Here is a 17219-nt window from a genome sequence, read left to right as displayed (position 1 = left end):
TTACAGGCTCCTGCTTTGCTCAGCATCTGTGTTTCTGATGCTGCTGCTACTGGTGTACCCAACAGCCAGCCTTGGCATCAGTTTGTAAAGCTTGAAAAGCAGCTTCTTTCAGTAGAGTATTTGATTCATTTTGGAAGATTTTAGGACTCAACAAATCACAAAGCTGGTCAAATAAAATAAACAGCACCACTTACCCATCAACTTAGATGTCAAATCTATAGCCCAGCTGCGCCCTTCAAGTAAATGTGGATCAGTGAAATGGTACAAAGCAGGACCAGTAAGAATGAAAGATGGAACCTGGAAACAGAAGTAAAAGGCTAGGTTTAGAGTATTCTGTACTGACTGCTCTGTTTTGCTTGAGTTCCAAGCTGCAGAGGAAAGGAGAGAGCTCTAATGGTACTAAATTCTGCCACTTCCATTGACCCATGTACCTGAACTATGTGAGTTCAGACACATTGCTCAGGATCTGCTCAGCCTAGTGAGCATCACTGCAGTCACTGCAAAGAAAGCCCAGAACCCTTCAGAAGGCAGAGCATGTCAGACTAGATAGGGTTCCTCAAGACTTTGTCTGAGCCCACAGCTGACCCCGATTTGAGCAGGACACTGGACTGGAGACCTCCCGAGTCACTTTCAGCCTGAGTTATCCTTCATCCTACAAACAGCCCATCCTTGCTTTTTCCACTGGGACTAATTTTGTTTCCTGGTAACTTTCTTTAAACCAAAACCACAGCAGTTAATTCCTACAGAAACCCATCAATGTTACTATCATAACCCTCTGCCCACACAACACCCTCAGCTTTTTGATCCTGCCACTTTAAGGCTTACGGGGATCTACTGAATTGAGTTCTTTGGTTTAGCTGAAAAAATCCAGGGGGAAGTATGGAAAAAGTATCCCTTTTCATCAGTCCTGTTTGCTTCCTTTGTACTTCATTGACTGTCTTCTGTTGGGGTAAGGAGGACAAAAGTTTTAAACTTATTTAGACCACTATCTTATTAAATTGTATGTATCACATCGTCCAGTGTTTGTGTTCTGAAAGAGTTCCAGTCTTTTCTCAGGAGAATCCTTCCTGGCTCCTAACCATCTCCAGCAGTATTCCCAGAATCCACTTCACTCTCCATTGCTTTATCTGAGACGCACTGACTGGTGCTGCAGACAGCAGACTGCTGATACTGCTGCTGAAGAAGTTTTGTGTTGTTCACATTCCCTCCTCATCAAGGCTTTGCAGATCCTAACATCTTATTTGCTTTGTTTTGAAAGCATCTGCTTGTTGAGCAAAGTTTTTACCTGAACAAAGACACCCAGGGCTCTTTCAATGTCTGGTATCATTAAGGTGTTCCATATGATTTAGCTGTTTTCCCACCTCCATGCTCTGCCTTACACTCCTCCACGCTAAGTTCATGATCCATGATACATATTATCTGCAGGTTGGAGCCTGCCAGAACCACCTCTGATCTCAACAGAGCTGAAAGAGCTGCGTCACTGCCCAGTGGGACCACCAGGCATGTGCTGAGGTGCGTTCAGAATGAACCTTTGGATGCTCTTTGCTACTTTTCAGCCAGTTTCCTCTCTCAGACCATTAAAGATTCACAATACCATTTACCATTCTTTATCTCTTTCCACTTTTCAAAGGATTTCTGAGCAAGCTACATGAACTTATTCTTTATTTCCTGCTTTGTTGACAAATCCAAAGCACTTCATTAGACTACGGCGAGACAGTTTACTGGAGAAACAAGGCTATCATATTGACAAGATGCTATCAGGTTAAAACGACATGAAGACAGATACCTACAAACAACTTTACAATCATTCCAATTGGTTTAATAGGTACATATAAAGACTTACTGCCTTGTAATTACTCAGTTAAATTGCAGAATTCTTCTTAAAAACAAAACAAAACAAACCCCAATCAGCAAAACCCAAACGGGTAAAACATCTGCTACCCTGCCACCTTTCTGAGCAGATTCTCTTTTAACAATGGAAAGCATATTTCTTTCAACAGTCCACAACTTGACTCTCTTCTGAGCTCTCAAATATACACCATCTAGGCCTGTTCACTTGCTGTTTTAAACTACTTGTTCCAGGAACAATTCTCCTGCCACCTGAGCTTCCAAGAATATGTCATCATTATGGCTAGAATGCTGTTGATCAGTGCTAGGTAGGCCTCAACAACTTGTACCCAGCAGATATCTTTTCTCCTCTTGACCCCCTCAGTGATGCCTCAGTACATACCGTCCTCAATTACTCATCTCTAAGGAAAGCCTGACTCTATACCTTCAAAGGAGAGAAATGCCATGCTACCCTGGGAGCAATTTCCTGGGTTTCACAAGAAATGCCAGGACAAGTGGGATTATTAACACCAGAAAGCAAGGCAAAAAGTAACCTTTGTATTCATACATACCATTTCCTTGTGGTGAAAGGACAAATTATCCCATCCTGCAGACAAATCCTCTCCCCCTCATCTCCTGGCTGGTGACACAGCCCAGCAGGCAGCTGCATTCCTGACTGGCTGGAGGAAGACCCAGTGCTGATTCTGCCACACCTGTCTCCCCCAGGCAGGAAACACCGAGCAAGGCCATGTTTGTGTGCTAGACAGTGGGTTGATGCAGGAAGGGTGGCACCTTTCTCATCAGGAGCACCTTTCTCCCATTTTCTCCACCAGCAAGAACATAGGTGTGGTCTTGACAGGTCTGTAAGGCTGGCCAGAATGTAATGGGAAGTCAAAGAATGGAATCAAAGTGACTGATATCACCTCAGTCTTCGGAAATCAGTTAACTGCCTTGGCCTGCATGAACCTGGGCTGCTAATACCAGTGGTGACAGGGACATGATGATGGCATGCACACTGCTGTGCTGGCACTGATAGTATTAATGCCCTCCTCTTCTTGTGAAACCTGTGGCCTACAGATTTCAAGGTTGGTAACAAAACTTTCAATCAAGCCAGTCCAAATACTGCAAAGGGAAAGACTTTCTGCAGTGTTTGTTCTGGAAACCACACCAGAAGGCAATCCCTAGGGATTCTTCCAGACCAAATCCTGTAACAAAAAATCTCCCCGTAGGTTCCTGATGGAGAAAAACTTACGTGTCAATAGTATAACTTCTGAAAACGCACATTATCCTCCATACTTTTAGACTCCTCACTACAGCCTGTTCTCTCCAGCTCCTGCAGTAACCAACACCTTTATGGCCAACACCACTCTGCAAAAACACAGCACCAGACCTGTACAGTGCAGGGTCTCTGTGTTCAAAGAAGTGCAAATAAATGTACACTGAGGACAGCAGCATCTGTTCTGTGAGGAGAGAGCAAATGTAAGTATGGGAAAGGAATTCAAAGTCAGGTACCAGTCCTCATGTCCTGGTCCCTGATGGCCTTCCTGTGCCAGAAAAGGATGACAAAACCAGACATGGAAAATAGGAAATGACAAATTAACTCAAGTCTGTATAAGCAAGGAAATGATAGCTGGAAAATCATTATCAGATTCTAAGGAGCAATCTTAGCATTGACCAGTATCAGTGTCTACCTGACACTACCCACTTCTATTACCTGATATCCCATCAGAGTACTGTGCTCCCATTTGTTTTCCAGACTATTCTCCCCCTGCTAGTACCTTGTACATATGGCAAAGCATTTCATAGCCAGTAAAAAATCTATCATATTCCAGACATGAATTTTAAATCACTACTTACATGACAAAATGTCCCTTTCGAACACTGTAAAGACCAACCTTACTTCATAAAGCACTCCACTGAAAAAGTCTTTACTTTCTACCTCCTCTGGAAAGATAAAGGGGAAGTGGATATAAAAATAAAAAATAACGGTTGCTCAGGTGCAAATGCTCATGGTTTGTATGCAAACACAGTAGCATAACGATCAGAAATATATGCAGCTAGTGTTTCAAAAATGGTTATTTGATTTGACTGAAAACAACAAGAAATTACTAATTTAAACAGAAAAATAGAATTGAGAATTAAGGACTGAATAAAAACATTTCAGAAGAGGCCAGTAAGAGAACAGTGCTTCTTAAAACATAACTTGGTTTTCAGAAAAAGAAATCAGACTACTAATAAATACAAATATATAAAATAACAGCATGGTAAGGGAATGGGATAGCACTGAATATAAGCAATAGATTTTATTAACACAAGATGGAGGTAAAATTACCTAAGATTATTTATCTGGACAGAAAAGTTAAAAGACTTTCCAAAAGATCTTTTGGTGTGCATCAAAACCAAAAAGAAAAACCTGCCAAGGCCACTAGATCATTATAAAACAAAGTGTAGAACTGTTAATACTGAGAATACAAATATTCTTACAATATCCACCCCACAATGTGCCTATTCTAACAATGATCCAAAGCATACTGAAAAGCAGCTATTGAAGGTGCTTCAGTAAACAGATCATTTGCAAGTAGAAGTCACTGTGATTTTTCAAAAAGGACAATTAGGGAAGTAAACATCCATATTTCAGACTGAGATCAATACCAGACTGTGAAAGAAATGGCTTATATGGGAATTGATGAGCAAGGACGGAGAGAAAAATTAATACAAATCAACACAGCTTTATGAAACCTCAGACCTCCCACATTAAGCTAATAAGTTTTTAATGAGACCTCTATATGTTAACACAGGTGTAATCTTTTTGTAAACCATTAAAGAAGTATCAAAGGACAAAATGATTAATTAAAAGCACACAAAATCAATACAACACATTTATAATTATTAAAATGTAGCTAGGTAAGTTACAAATTACAACTGCAAACAGCAGTTGATGCATTGAGGGCATTCTGTTTCCAGCAGCATCCCACAGGGATTAACTCTCTGCCTACCTTGTTTTTCTATTAATTAGGCTTAGGAAATGAGTTGGAATAGACATACACCATCACTGATCAAGCTGTGTATGACAGACGTGTACAGACAGCATGATCAAGCTGTCTGGTCATGCAGAGGAGGGAACTATTGAAGTCGATGACAGAGAGGCAGATAAATTCAAGCCACTTGGTAAACCACTGCAAATCTCAATATAAAGTCCCACATTTGGGACAAGCCATATTTACAGGATAGGTAAATCTACCCTGGAAAACAACAGCTACTAAGGAGCTTGGGGTCTGAACAGATGCTGAAATGCTGGCAGGCCCCTGTGGGAGTTTGTAGCCATACTGATACAAAAGGCTCTATATTTCTTGTAGTGGGTACACCTGAACACTATGGTGATATTGTTACACTGCACCTAAAGCATGATTCCTTCCAAGGAGGAACCACTGCCCACAGCACACAGAGCCAGTGGCACATGGCTTAGGAATACGGCTGATTCAGGCTGCCTTTTCAGTCGCCAGTATACAACCTCACCCAGCCATCATTCTTTTACACTGACCACAACGTGATCTTGTCTCAGGTGTCCAACATCACTCTCATACAGTTAATTTTGACCATGGCAAAATATCATTGTGTGGATCAAGAATCGAGTAATAAGCGTTATGGATGTTTGCGGTAAGAAAATCAACTGAGTCATTAATGAAGAAGTGACTTCAATGTTATAGATCCAAGTCATCTCCTTCCAAGAAGACAATGTTATTCTAAAGGGCACATTCACTGTGTATCAGTTCTACTGATACAATTTTTTTCCCAAAAAAGTGTATTGTCTGATTTGTGATTATCATCACAAACCCAAATGTAAGGTGAAATTTAACACAGCATCTTGATTTCCCCACATTCTCTAAAATAGAAAGATGCTTGCATTGGAAAGGTGACCAAACTCATGGATTTCTAAAGGTAAACTAATAATGTATCTTTTATACTGAAGTTTCATTAATTTATAACAATTAATAACTTGTTGTCAGCTAAAATTACACACAAGAGCTACAATAAAATACTCAACATGCTATTTTGTGCACATGCTGCTTCATATTTGCATGTCATCGTATCTGTTCTCCATATTCCAGCACCCACCATAAACACGCTTTGTTCAACTACTCTGAAAATACATTTGTACATTCCTTCCTACTAAAACATCTTCTTTTATTACCTTAGTTCCTCCACCTTCTCAATATCCAAATATATTGTTACCTAGAGATTGATTTGAGTGTTCTGGGAAACTCTGGTACCAACCAATGACCTAAAATGTGCAGATGTGTGTCATCCATGGACTGATATGATAATAGCAAGAGGTCAGCTCTAGGGCAATGACATCAATCTCTTTGTGTTGAATTTTCAGAGAAAACTCTGGGCAAAAGCTTGGCCTACAGCTGAGAACCCTGAAGCACAGTTTGAGTTTCACAAGTGTACAACGTGTCAAACATCCAGTCTAAATTGCTGTTTTCTACCATTTGACAGGTTCTTTTTCTGCAGAAAAGGGTGTAATAAAAACTGACACAGTGGGAAAAGCAAATGCTCAAAAGAAATTGAGGTCCATTTTCTTCTAAATATAAAAGACATGGTAAATTTTTTTCCTGTTTCTGCCTCTGACACATGTGTATAGTGTAAAGCAACAAAATGACTTCTGCCTCTTCTGAAAACTATTTTAATCCAAACAGCAAAAACAAAGAGGAGCGCAGGGAGATTGAAAACAGAATTCTAGGCAGATATGAAAGCCAACCACCCAACGGTCTCTTTTTCTCATCAAAACAGGGACTTTACCTGGCTGGTGATTTTTTTGGAGTTTATACAGAAACTAACAGACTGAGCACCAGTCAACATTTCTGCCTTTGGGCTCTACTAGAGTCAAACTATTCAGTGCAAATGACATATGTTCTTGCCCAGCAAATGTGTAATTTTGGCTTTATTTTAAACCAGATTGGTTAAAAGAAGCACCTGTGTATCTGCAGGACCGGGGACAAAGTGTTGTCGGTAAACCAGCCTGCACCAGCTGTTTCCCCTCAAGGCAGAGGATTCCCCACACGATGATCCTCGGCCCGAACAACAAAATTCCGTCTTGCTTCTACAGCTGACAGACTCTTCATAGCATCACAGAATGGTCAGGGTTGGAAGGGATCCTTAGAATGGTTTTCTTTTGTCACACTGCTGGAAATTAGTTTGTTTCAAGACTGGTTCATAGAATCATATAATCATAGAATGGTTTGGGTTGGAAGGGACCTTAAGCTCATCCAGTTCCAACCTCCTGCCATGGGCAGGGACACCTTCCACTAGAGCAGGTTGCTCCAAACCCCATCCAACCTGGCCTTGAACACTGCCAGGAATGGGGCAGCCACTACTTCTCTGGGCAACCTATGCCATGCTGTTAATGAACCTTCCCAGCAGTCAATGCTTGCTACAGTCTGACACCCTCGCAATCAGCCCTTTCATTGAAGAACTTGCCTCTGTCAGTGACGTTTTGCTTTTGATGCCATGTTAACATCAGTGCTGCGCTTCACCCTACCGAGGAGCCGCACGGGAGCAATGAACCATGCATCCAAACCCAACCGGAGCCCCCCAAAACGCGCTGTTAGTGCCCCGAGGCTTCTGCTGCCGGCGGTACCTGACGGGCCCCTGTGGGCTCACTCCGGGGCTGACCTTAGGCTGCACCACCCGGCAGTGCCGATGCCTGTGGCGCCCACGACACCCCCCCCCCCGCACGGGAAAAACGACTCCCGCTCCTCAGAGGGTGTCGCCAACCCCATGGCTCAACACCACCAACTCGCCGCCAGCAGGTGGCGCGGCGCCGCGCTGTTGGCGCCAGCGTCATGACGTCATGCCGCCCGTCCATAGCTCACCCACACCACTGAGAGGACTGCCTCGCACTCCGGCGGGCCTGCCTGCCCGTCCGCCGCCGCCAAGTCTCTCCGCAGACCTCTCCTCCGCGGCACGAGCTTCCGCAACTCCTAGCGCCCGCGGCCACTGCGGGGAGCCCCGGTGCTGAGCAGCAGCGCATGCGCAGGGCGCCAACCGCCGCTCCTGTCCCGTAACGGGCGCGGCGCGCGTGCGTGAAGTGCTTGTTAGAGGCCTGCCGGCAGCACTAGCGCATGTGCACGAGCGAGGACCGCACCCTCCCCGCGCAGGCGCACCGACTTCCCGCCGCTGGTTGCCACAGTGATGCTCCCGCCCTGCGCGGTCCCTGTTGGCATTGCCTGTCGGCAGGGCCGGGCGGATGAGCTCGTCCTGCTGGGGAGGAAACGGGCACCCCCGCCCTCAGAAGAGCCGGACCCTCCCTCTGGGCAGGCAGCGGCACTGGGCGGTGCCTCCTGAGGCGGGCGCTGCCTGTGGCGGGCGGTTTGGCGGCCACCGGGGGCGGCCGTGCTCCAGGGTAGCGGCGGCGGGCCCGGCCTCTTCCGCCCGTCAGGGCCCCGGCCGAGCCCGTGGGTCAGGAAGTGCTGAGGCGTTCGATGAAGCCCGTGGCTCTGCTGCTTCCGGGTCTGGGAAAACTGGCTCCGAAAGAGGAAAGCACACCAGAGCACTTCTTGTTAACATGTTAAAGAAGTCTGAGCTCTGGAACTCCTCGTATGTAGCAATAAGTGTAAATAGGGAGAGAAACACCACCTGTATGACTATAGTCATGGGCTCACAGAATGGTTTGGGTTGGAGGGGACCTCAAAAACTCATCTAGTTCTAGTCCCCCCATCCTATCATTGCATGTCCATGTAAGCAGTAACTAAGTTTCTTGTAGCTCCAACGGGTCCATGACATTATGCTGGCGGCCCCAGAGCTGGATGTGGGACTGCAGGGGAGGTGTCACAAGTGTGAAGCAGAGGGGGAGAATCCCCTCTCTCGACCCGCTGGTCATGCGTCTTTAAAGTAATTCGTTTTCACATCGAGGTCCATGTCTGCAGGATGTGAAGCTGCAGCAAGGCCATGATAATTATGCTCTGCTGCTCATACAGATATTAATGGAACTGTTGAAATTCCAAGGCAAGCAGTTATATGGCTCAAGTTTTTGCCAAGATTACCTGTTGACAGAAAGAGTGTTGCCTTTTTATTTTGTACTTCTTACTATGTGGGGGTTGAACAGGAAGATGGATGCCATTTTTTCCACTACATTTCATTCAGATTTAGAGACCTCATTCTGAGTAGTAACTGACTCGGAATCAACAATCATTTAATCCAAGGTAATAGCTAATTGTGGCCAAAGGTCTGCAGGTATAAAACAACCTCAGATACGGTGGGAGGAGGTGGGAATTCAGACACTGGATTTGTGTTTTGAACACGTTTTGGGTTACAATCAGGATTTCTTTCTCAGCACTTGTTATTTGTGCAGCAAGAACCCAAATCAGTCCTGGAGAACACTTGTTAACAGGCCGAGAGGCAGAGGGAAGAGGTCCAGCAGCTCACACAACACACCGAGGCTGACGTTCCTGTACTAATGGTGAGCAATATGATGGATCCTTTATACATTTATTTTTCGTAATTATATCTTGATCTGTAATTTGGCATCACCAAATTAAAGGGACATTCCCATAGCACCACCTGTTTGAAAAGCTTATAGGAGAAAATTAACTACAACTTTTGAAATGGAACAAGCTCCTGCAGCACCAAGCATTTTCACTTCCAGGAAAGCAATTTAGTTTTTAACACATGCTAAATTCAAAGAATTTTAGCTGAAAACATTTGAATTTTAAGCATAGAATTGGTTAGTTTGGCAGAACTGATGGGTCTGTTTTCTGCAGCAAATCATCCCCAGGAGATGCAATGGACCTACCTCAGTATGAGAACCAAAAACTGACATGAAGAAATCCTTTGGTTTGTGTCTTTTAACACTTCTGCTAGTTTATTCAAGTTCTGTCTGAAATTGCTACACTTACGGGAATTAGAAGCCCTCTGAAGAAAACCCTGCAAGAACTTGCAAGCGCACATTGCACAAATGTACTGAAAAATACTCCAGTCAGATGTACCGAGGCACCATGTCAAATCCACAAGAACAACTATGCCATGTGGCAGTTATTCAGAGCAGCCCCACGGAGAAGGACTTGGGGATGTAGATTGATGAGAGAAGCTCAACATGAGCTGGCAGCGTGCACTTGTAGCCCAGAAAGCTGACAGTATACTGGGCTGCATCAAAAGAAGTATGGCCAGCAGGCCAAGGAGGGGGATTTTCCCCCTCCACTCTCATGAGACTATACCTGGAGTTCTGTGTACAGCTCTGGGGCACCCAACACGACAGTGATGTGGACCTGTTGGAGTGAGTCCAGAGGAGGCCACGGAGATGCTCAGAGGGCTGGAGCAGCTCTGCTTTGGAGACAGGCTGAGAGAGCTGGGCTTGTTCAGCCTGGAGAAGAGAAGGATCTGTGAAGACTTTAGAGCAGCTTCCAGTGCCTAAAGAGGCAACAAGAAAGCTGGAGAGAGGTTCTTGACAAGGGCATATACTGACAGGACAAGGGGGAATGGCTTTAAACAGAGGGGCGATTTAGATGCGATATAAGGAAGAAGTTCTTTATTGTGACTGTGGGGAAGTGCTGGCACAGGGTGGCCAGAGAAGCTGTGGCTGCCACATCCTTGGCAGTGTTCAGGGCCACGTTGGACAGGGCTACGAGCAACCTGGTCTAGTGGAAGGTGTCCCTGCCCATGGCAGGGGGTTGGAACTGGATGAGCTTTAAGGTCCTGTCTAAACCAAACCGTTCTATGGCCCAAAGTCACAGTAACATTTTGTTGCACAACACCCTAAATGCAAAAGTGAATTTAACAGCACCAAATATTTATCAGAATAAGCAGGAGGACTCAGAGAGCACCTCCACAAAGCACCAGAGATCTGCTGACCCCATCACACAGCTGCAGTTGGGGAAACTTCCCCTCAGTGTTCAAAGCGATGCTGAACATGGCTAACACGTGTCTTCAGCAACACCAGTCTCCACATCGCTGCTGCCAGATGACACTGCAACCTCCAGCAATTCTGCATTTCACATAGTCAAATGCATTTTACTAACCGAAAAGTGCTGAGATACCAGAGAAAAGGGCTCCTGAGAAACATGAAGCACATTAACATGCACAAGCATCTGCTTTTTCACCACTTGAATCCTTGAGAGCTTACTGCACTCCACATGAGAGGCCCAACAACCTGAGCCTTGATCATGTAAACGCAGCCTTTTAAAGGTGTGCACTGGAAAGAGCCAAAGGAATTGTGCTATTTCGAATCTGGATGGGTCTGAGAGCACCAATATTTAGCAGTACCTACTAGCTATCAAGCAGGGGTCTGCCTCACAGGGTGTTTCAAGGCCTCCAACCTTTCCTAAAGGCAACAAGGACACGGCTGCCACTGCAGGGTGTATTCGCTATTTGTACCCAACATCAGCTCAGATATGCAGCCACAATTATGGGTATAGAGAGGAGAAGCAGCTCTCCAAGAGTCAAGCAGCTCACCAGAGGCAGACTGATTCTCCATGCAGACCTACTGGACTTCTGCTAGCTATTTTTTAATAACTCACTTTTTCTCCCCTGCAGGGAACTGCTCTCTATCAGATCTGGCATCGGGCTGCAATGCTTTAGACTCCAGAATGAAAATCTTGGCTTAAGTTAATGCATGCTAGTGGTACTCTCCTATGAATTACAACTGTATAGATGCTGGCAGGTCCCTAAAATAGCAACACTTTGGATACGTGTGAGAGAGGATATTTACTATCACACGTCAGTTTTGAGCTGTCTCTGCGGAAAACAGTGATTATGAAAACTTGTGGACACTATTGCCAATACTAAAAAGGTTTTAAAATAACTGTGTTTGAATTCACTGTGCAAAATTATTTATAGTAAATACGTAAATATGTTTAACTACAGATCTATGAATACACACATTATGTGTTACGTACTGTCCTGGTTTGAGCTGTAGCAGTCATTTTTTCTCCTTCTTGTAGCTGGTGCAGTGCTGTGTTTTGACTTTCAGGCTGGGAATGGTTGCTGATGGCACGTACGTTTTGAGTTACTGCTTGGGTGTTCGGTTTGTCCAAGGCCTTTTCTGAGCTCATGCTCTGCAGGGGAAGGAGGGGGGCTGGGAGGAAGGAGAGACAGGACACCTGACCCAGGCTAGCCAAAGAGGTATTCTATACCATAGCACATCATACCCAGGAGGTAACCAGGAGAGACCTGGAAGGGCTGGAGCTCTAGGGGGATGGAGGAGGTATCGGTCGGTGCTTGGTCGGGGAAGGTGGGGTGAGTTATGGGTCGGTGGCTGGTGAGGTGTTGTATTCTCTTGTTGTTTGCTTTATTATTTGTAGTAGTAGTGGCAGTAATGATTTGTGCTATGCCTTAGCTATTAAACTGGGCTTATCTCAGCCCGTGGGGGCTACATTCTTTGGATTCTCCTTCCTAACTCTCTGGGAGTTGGGGGAGCAAAGGGGGGGAGTGAGTGAACGAGCTGTGTGGGGTTTGGTTTTAAACCACGACACATACACATATACACATTTATCCCCAGTGTGCTGCAGACAGCACTTCTCAATATATGAGGTTTAGCAGCTCCAGATTAACTTTTTAAAGCTTTTCATACAAACTGATTCAATCCAGGTCAGCAGTGCTCAGAGAAGCAGCCCTGGAGGCCAATTCCAGTGAGTAAAGTTTAGGGTTTGCATTAATTTGTTGTGTTAATCTGCCCTTCTCATGGGCTTTCCCCATGCTGGATGACAGAGATCAGCACAACACTCAGTGCACCAAGTCTCTTGAAAGGGCAAAACAAGCAACAATGCAGCATTCTCTTCAAGAGCAGATTTGTTTTGTTTTCCTCTAAAATGTAAATTTTGGGATGATGCACACCACTACCTCCACCTCCACTTGTAAGCCTGTCAGGAAAACAAGCATGTTTCCATTCAGGAGGTCACACCACGGGTTGGAGTGTGCACATCACATTATCTTGTTATAAATCAAAATTTGTCTTGTTCTCCTGGGAAGTGAAATGAATTATAATTTCCAATAAGAACCGCCATCATTAAGTAAAGGCCACTAAAGTAAAGGTCACTAAACATGCTAAGAATCTCTAAGAACATTAAAAATACAGTGCCCAACTAAAATCCATATCCTTGGATTTCTTAAAGCACATTGCAAGATAACTTGGAACGCTTGCTCTTTAAACTATCTGCTAAACTACTGAAGACAGAACAAGTCCATGATTGCAATACATGAATAAAGCAAACCTCGAGGTCCATCTCCTTCCACCTCGTGTCACAGCTCTGACTTCCCAAGTTTGTAAGGATTTAATTTAGGACAGTTCCATGTAGGATTAACTTGCTGATTTACTTCCAGATCAGGTTTTAACCCCAATTACCCCTCATTTACTTGGGCTGCAAAAGGAGAACTATCTCTGCTTGGCATCACATCTTTGCTTCCTTGTTAGCTGCTATTACTTAACCCCAAATTCCATGCAGATCATATCTTGATATTGGGCATAAAGTTAGACAGATATGTTTAATGGACAGTTCATTACAATACCTTTTGCTGTATTGATTTAAAAAACAGGGAAACTCACCATTTTTTCATCCTTCCTGCTGCTCTAAATAGATTACCAGTGATGAGACATGCAAGAGTCCTCACAAATCTAAGTACTTAGAGAAGCCTTTGCTCCTTGCACTCCTGCCAACTATCCCATTTCGACCAGGACTTACGCAGACTTTTAAACCCATTCCCACCTGTTCACTCTCCAGACTCTTTCCAGGAGGAGTGGAAAGGGAAGAGGCTTGTGATTTGAGATAAAATTCTTGCTAGAAGAGGCTCCAGGACTGATGGTGGGAGACAGCACCAAGGAGCACCCTTCTGTCATAGGTGAGAAAGGGAAAATGATTGTCCAGGCAGGCGAACTCCCCACTTGGGCTGCAATCACAGCATTGGCCACGAGGTACTCCAGAGAAAGTGGAGGTTAAGTGTAAAGCATGAGGTAAAGGAGAAACAAAAGATGATTCTGAGAGCAGAGGGAGAGCAAGTGACTTTTTTTACTGAAAGAAGAGCTTCCTGCTGATGAAAGAGAAAAACCCCACTCCAGAGGTGTCAGGAGGTGAGCTGTTCCGGGCAGAGAAAGACAACAGGGTAGATTTTAGTACGCCATCTTCTTCTACCCAAGAAACAGAGGAGACAACCAGCTGGAAAGGACTTTGTACAGGGTAATTCCAGTAAGCAGTCAAGCTTCCAGGTATTCTCTGAAACCCCAGGAGTTTTTGAACCCAGGAGTCACTGGGAAACTGCATGGTCTCAATGGGTAAGTGTTGGGCAGACCCAGAAGTGCCCTGGGAAGAATTTTCAAATGAACAGGGTGTTGGGCAGCAATGCTGTTGAAGCTGCTGTCACATTTGTGTCGACTGCTTCATCCAAACCCAGCAGGTACTTGTCTTTGTGCCTCAGGATCCTGGAGGAGGTTTCTTTCACTGTGTGCTGGGATTCTTGAATCCTGAGCTGTGTCCCTAACTCAGATTCACTGTGTTTCTTAGGGAAATTTATTTACACTCTATGCATACCTTATTTGTACAATAAGAATATTTCTGTCTTCACAAGGAGAGTGGGAAGGATTAATTCACAATTCTGAGGCACTACAGAAGTGCTAAACATTATTAATGGCTCCCAAGTTTTATTCTTTTGGAAACTGTGGCCATTTCTTCCCATAATGTTTTAAACAGTTGCTGTTCAAGGAGCTTAGACTGCAGATTCCTGGCCTGTGGTTTGCTCATAAATCACAGGCCTGGAGCCTACCCAAGACACTCTCGATAGTCTCAGCAGAAGTCTGGATGAGAGAAAACACTGTTCTCAGTCTGGCCCAGTGAACTGCTTTATGGGCCAGTCCAGTTTCAAGGTCCTGAGCCAGACATTGAGAGGGACTCCGTCCAAGTTTAAAAGCATGAAGTCTCAGGAATGTCCCCTCAAACTGGATTTCACTGCCTATAAATATTTTCCATATTCTGCCCTGAAGGATATAGGTTTGACTCCACAACTGATGAGCCTGGGCAGAGCAGGAGAAAAGGCCACTCTGTTCATCACCAGTGGTTTGTCAGCACACAAAATTTAACTTGTAGAAAAATGAACAAAGTCCCCAGCAAAATGAATAAAACCCAACAAGAACAAGAGACAGGCAGCAGTTAATAGGGTGCTAGTAAAAATCAAACCTGACAGATCAATTTTCTGCACAAAGCAGGGTTCAGCATTGCTTACAGCCAGGATACTAAACAAGCTCCATGAGATTCTTCCAGGCGGGAGATCCCTAATTCCATCTCATGGCAAAATGGGGAAATCTGGTAGAACAAATGTGGAAGTAAAGGACACAACTAGCCCATGCTGGCCACATCAGGGCACTGTGCCCACATGTTGTGCACTATTGGAACTCATGGTTCAGCTCAATCTGCTGGAAAAATCCACTCCTGCTGCAGGAAGAGCACAAGCTGGATGGAAACTGCCTAATGATAAAATGCACTCAAGGATGAGTAACCTAGTACCTTAGTAGAGACGGGAGCTGGAAACTGCAGCTTCACTGCTACAAACAGCACTGAAGTTCTGATGCAGGATCCAAACAAGCCTCTGCTTGCAGTTTTAAGGTGGTGCAGAAAGCAAAACTCCAGGCTCTAACTAGCTTCCCATGGCTCCCTTTCCCCATCATGTTTGAAAGAACTCATCCCTTATGCTGCTGATTTACTAAAAGCCTCTGTGGTGTTCCATGTGGAGGCCCTTTCAGACACAAAGCCATCTACAGACTTGCTTTTGAGCGACACACCCATGTTCCTATCAGCACTTTTAAGGCTGTGTTCCTCAGCATGATGCCATACATCCCCTTTTTCCGCTAGATTCTGTTTCAGGCACACATAAACCCTTCATACAAGAGCAGGTCTTTGCAAAATACAAGGGAAAGTGGAGTGTGAGAGGCTAGGACCCAGAGAGACTGCTGATGTGTGCAGTGATGAAACAGATAAAGCATTGGACAAAGTATCATGATAAAGTATGTGAAACTGGGGTCAAAGCACCCTCCTGATCCTGCTGCTCCTTGCTGCAGAGGGGCTCTCAGGACTATCACCACCTCTCATGTGTTTTATGGGCACAGTGACAAAGGGTAGGTCTGCACTCCGGTAACAGAAATCTTATCTGATCTTTTAGTCACAAATTTCTTATGGCAATATATCAGCACCTCAGGACTGTTGGGTTTCCCGAAGGATTCCCAGGATGGGAGAGGTTAAAGATGTGTCAGTTCACAGCAGTCTCACAGTCAGTTTGCTTCTCACTGCATCCGATTTTATAAACTAGCACTCAGCTCCAGGCATTCCATAAACAGACGCTATTTTCAGGCATTCTGTGAACAAGCACCAGGTGACCAGCCTGCAGGATGATGCACTCCCCTGCCATACTGTTAGCATCAGAAAATCACCACAGGTTTTGATTTCTTCGGGCTCTGTTAGAATCACAGAATCATTTAAGTTGGAAAAGATCTTAAAGATCAAGTCCAACCATTAACCCAGCACTGCCAAGCCCACTGCTAAACCATGTGCCTAAGCACAAGACCTACACGTCTTTTAAATACCTCCAGGGATGGGGATTCCACTGCTGCCCTGGGCAGCCTGTTCCATTGCCTAATCATCCTTTCAGGTAAGAATTTTTTCCTAATATCCAGTATAAACCTCCCCTGGTACAGCTTGAAGCTGTTTCCTCTTATCTAAGGGAAAGAGACTGATCCCCACTTCACCACAACCTCCTGTCAGGTAGCTGTAAGAGAGTGATAAGGTCTTCCCTGAGCCTCCTTTTCTTCAGGCTCAACACCCCAAGTTCCCTCTGCCAGTCCTCATCAGACTTCTGTTCCAGACCCTTCACCAGCTTCATTCCCTTTGGACCCACTCCAGCACCTCCATGTCTTCCTTGCAATTAGGGACCCAGAACTGAACACAGTATTCGAGGTGCAGCCTCACCAGTGCCAAGTACAGGGGGACAGTCACTTCCCTGGTCCTGCTGGCCACACTGTTTCTGCCACAATGCATCAGAAGGGGTGTAGGACATAAAATGTGTCTCCTTCTTCTCAACTCCCTCCAAATCATCACATTAGTTCCTCTTCTGCATCTGAATGAAAATGAAATTTTAGGTTAAAATGGTACCCTGTGCAGCAGGCCCTTTCATTCCTCTGCACAGCCAGGCTTCCTTTAGTGTAAAGGGCTGCAGGTTGTCCTGTCCAGCAGAGCATCCAATTAACCAAATCCAGCTCAGGAATCTTAATCCGGCATTTAAAGATAAGCTAAACAAATATCAGGGCTACCTCAGAGCCCCCACTGAGCAGAAGGAATTCTTGTAAACCAGTCTGCATGGTGTAAACCAGACACATAGAGGGAAACCCAGTGTGGCATTTTTCTGTTACAAATTTCTTC

General features: G+C 44.9%; 1 protein-coding gene and 1 long non-coding RNA gene across 4 annotated transcripts in view; one reads left to right on the top strand and one right to left on the bottom strand.

The window, feature by feature from the left end:
• SLX4 (SLX4 structure-specific endonuclease subunit) overlaps positions 1–7884 on the bottom strand; it is a 31405-nt gene extending 23521 nt beyond the window's left edge. For 2 of the 3 annotated variants that reach the window (XM_034065428.1, XM_034065429.1), the window contains exons 1-2: positions 7704–7884; positions 195–297 (exon numbers count right to left, since the gene is read on the bottom strand). The gene's annotated coding sequence lies outside the window, so the exon portion shown is untranslated. The remainder of the gene's footprint in view (positions 1–194; positions 298–7703) is intronic. The other variant, XM_013129937.3, reaches the window with a different exon arrangement.
• On the top strand, positions 7719–10362 carry LOC115947082 (uncharacterized). The gene is made up of 3 exons (XR_004081046.2): positions 7719–8427; positions 9182–9289; positions 9591–10362. It is a non-coding gene; the product is annotated as an uncharacterized lncRNA (long non-coding RNA).
• Positions 10363–17219: the final 6857 nt, after the last annotated feature.

The sequence above is a fragment of the Melopsittacus undulatus genome, chromosome 8, assembly GCF_012275295.1.
Source record: "Melopsittacus undulatus isolate bMelUnd1 chromosome 8, bMelUnd1.mat.Z, whole genome shotgun sequence".
NCBI lineage: Eukaryota > Metazoa > Chordata > Aves > Psittaciformes > Psittaculidae > Melopsittacus > Melopsittacus undulatus.
This window is presented reverse-complemented; position numbering and strand designations above follow the sequence as displayed.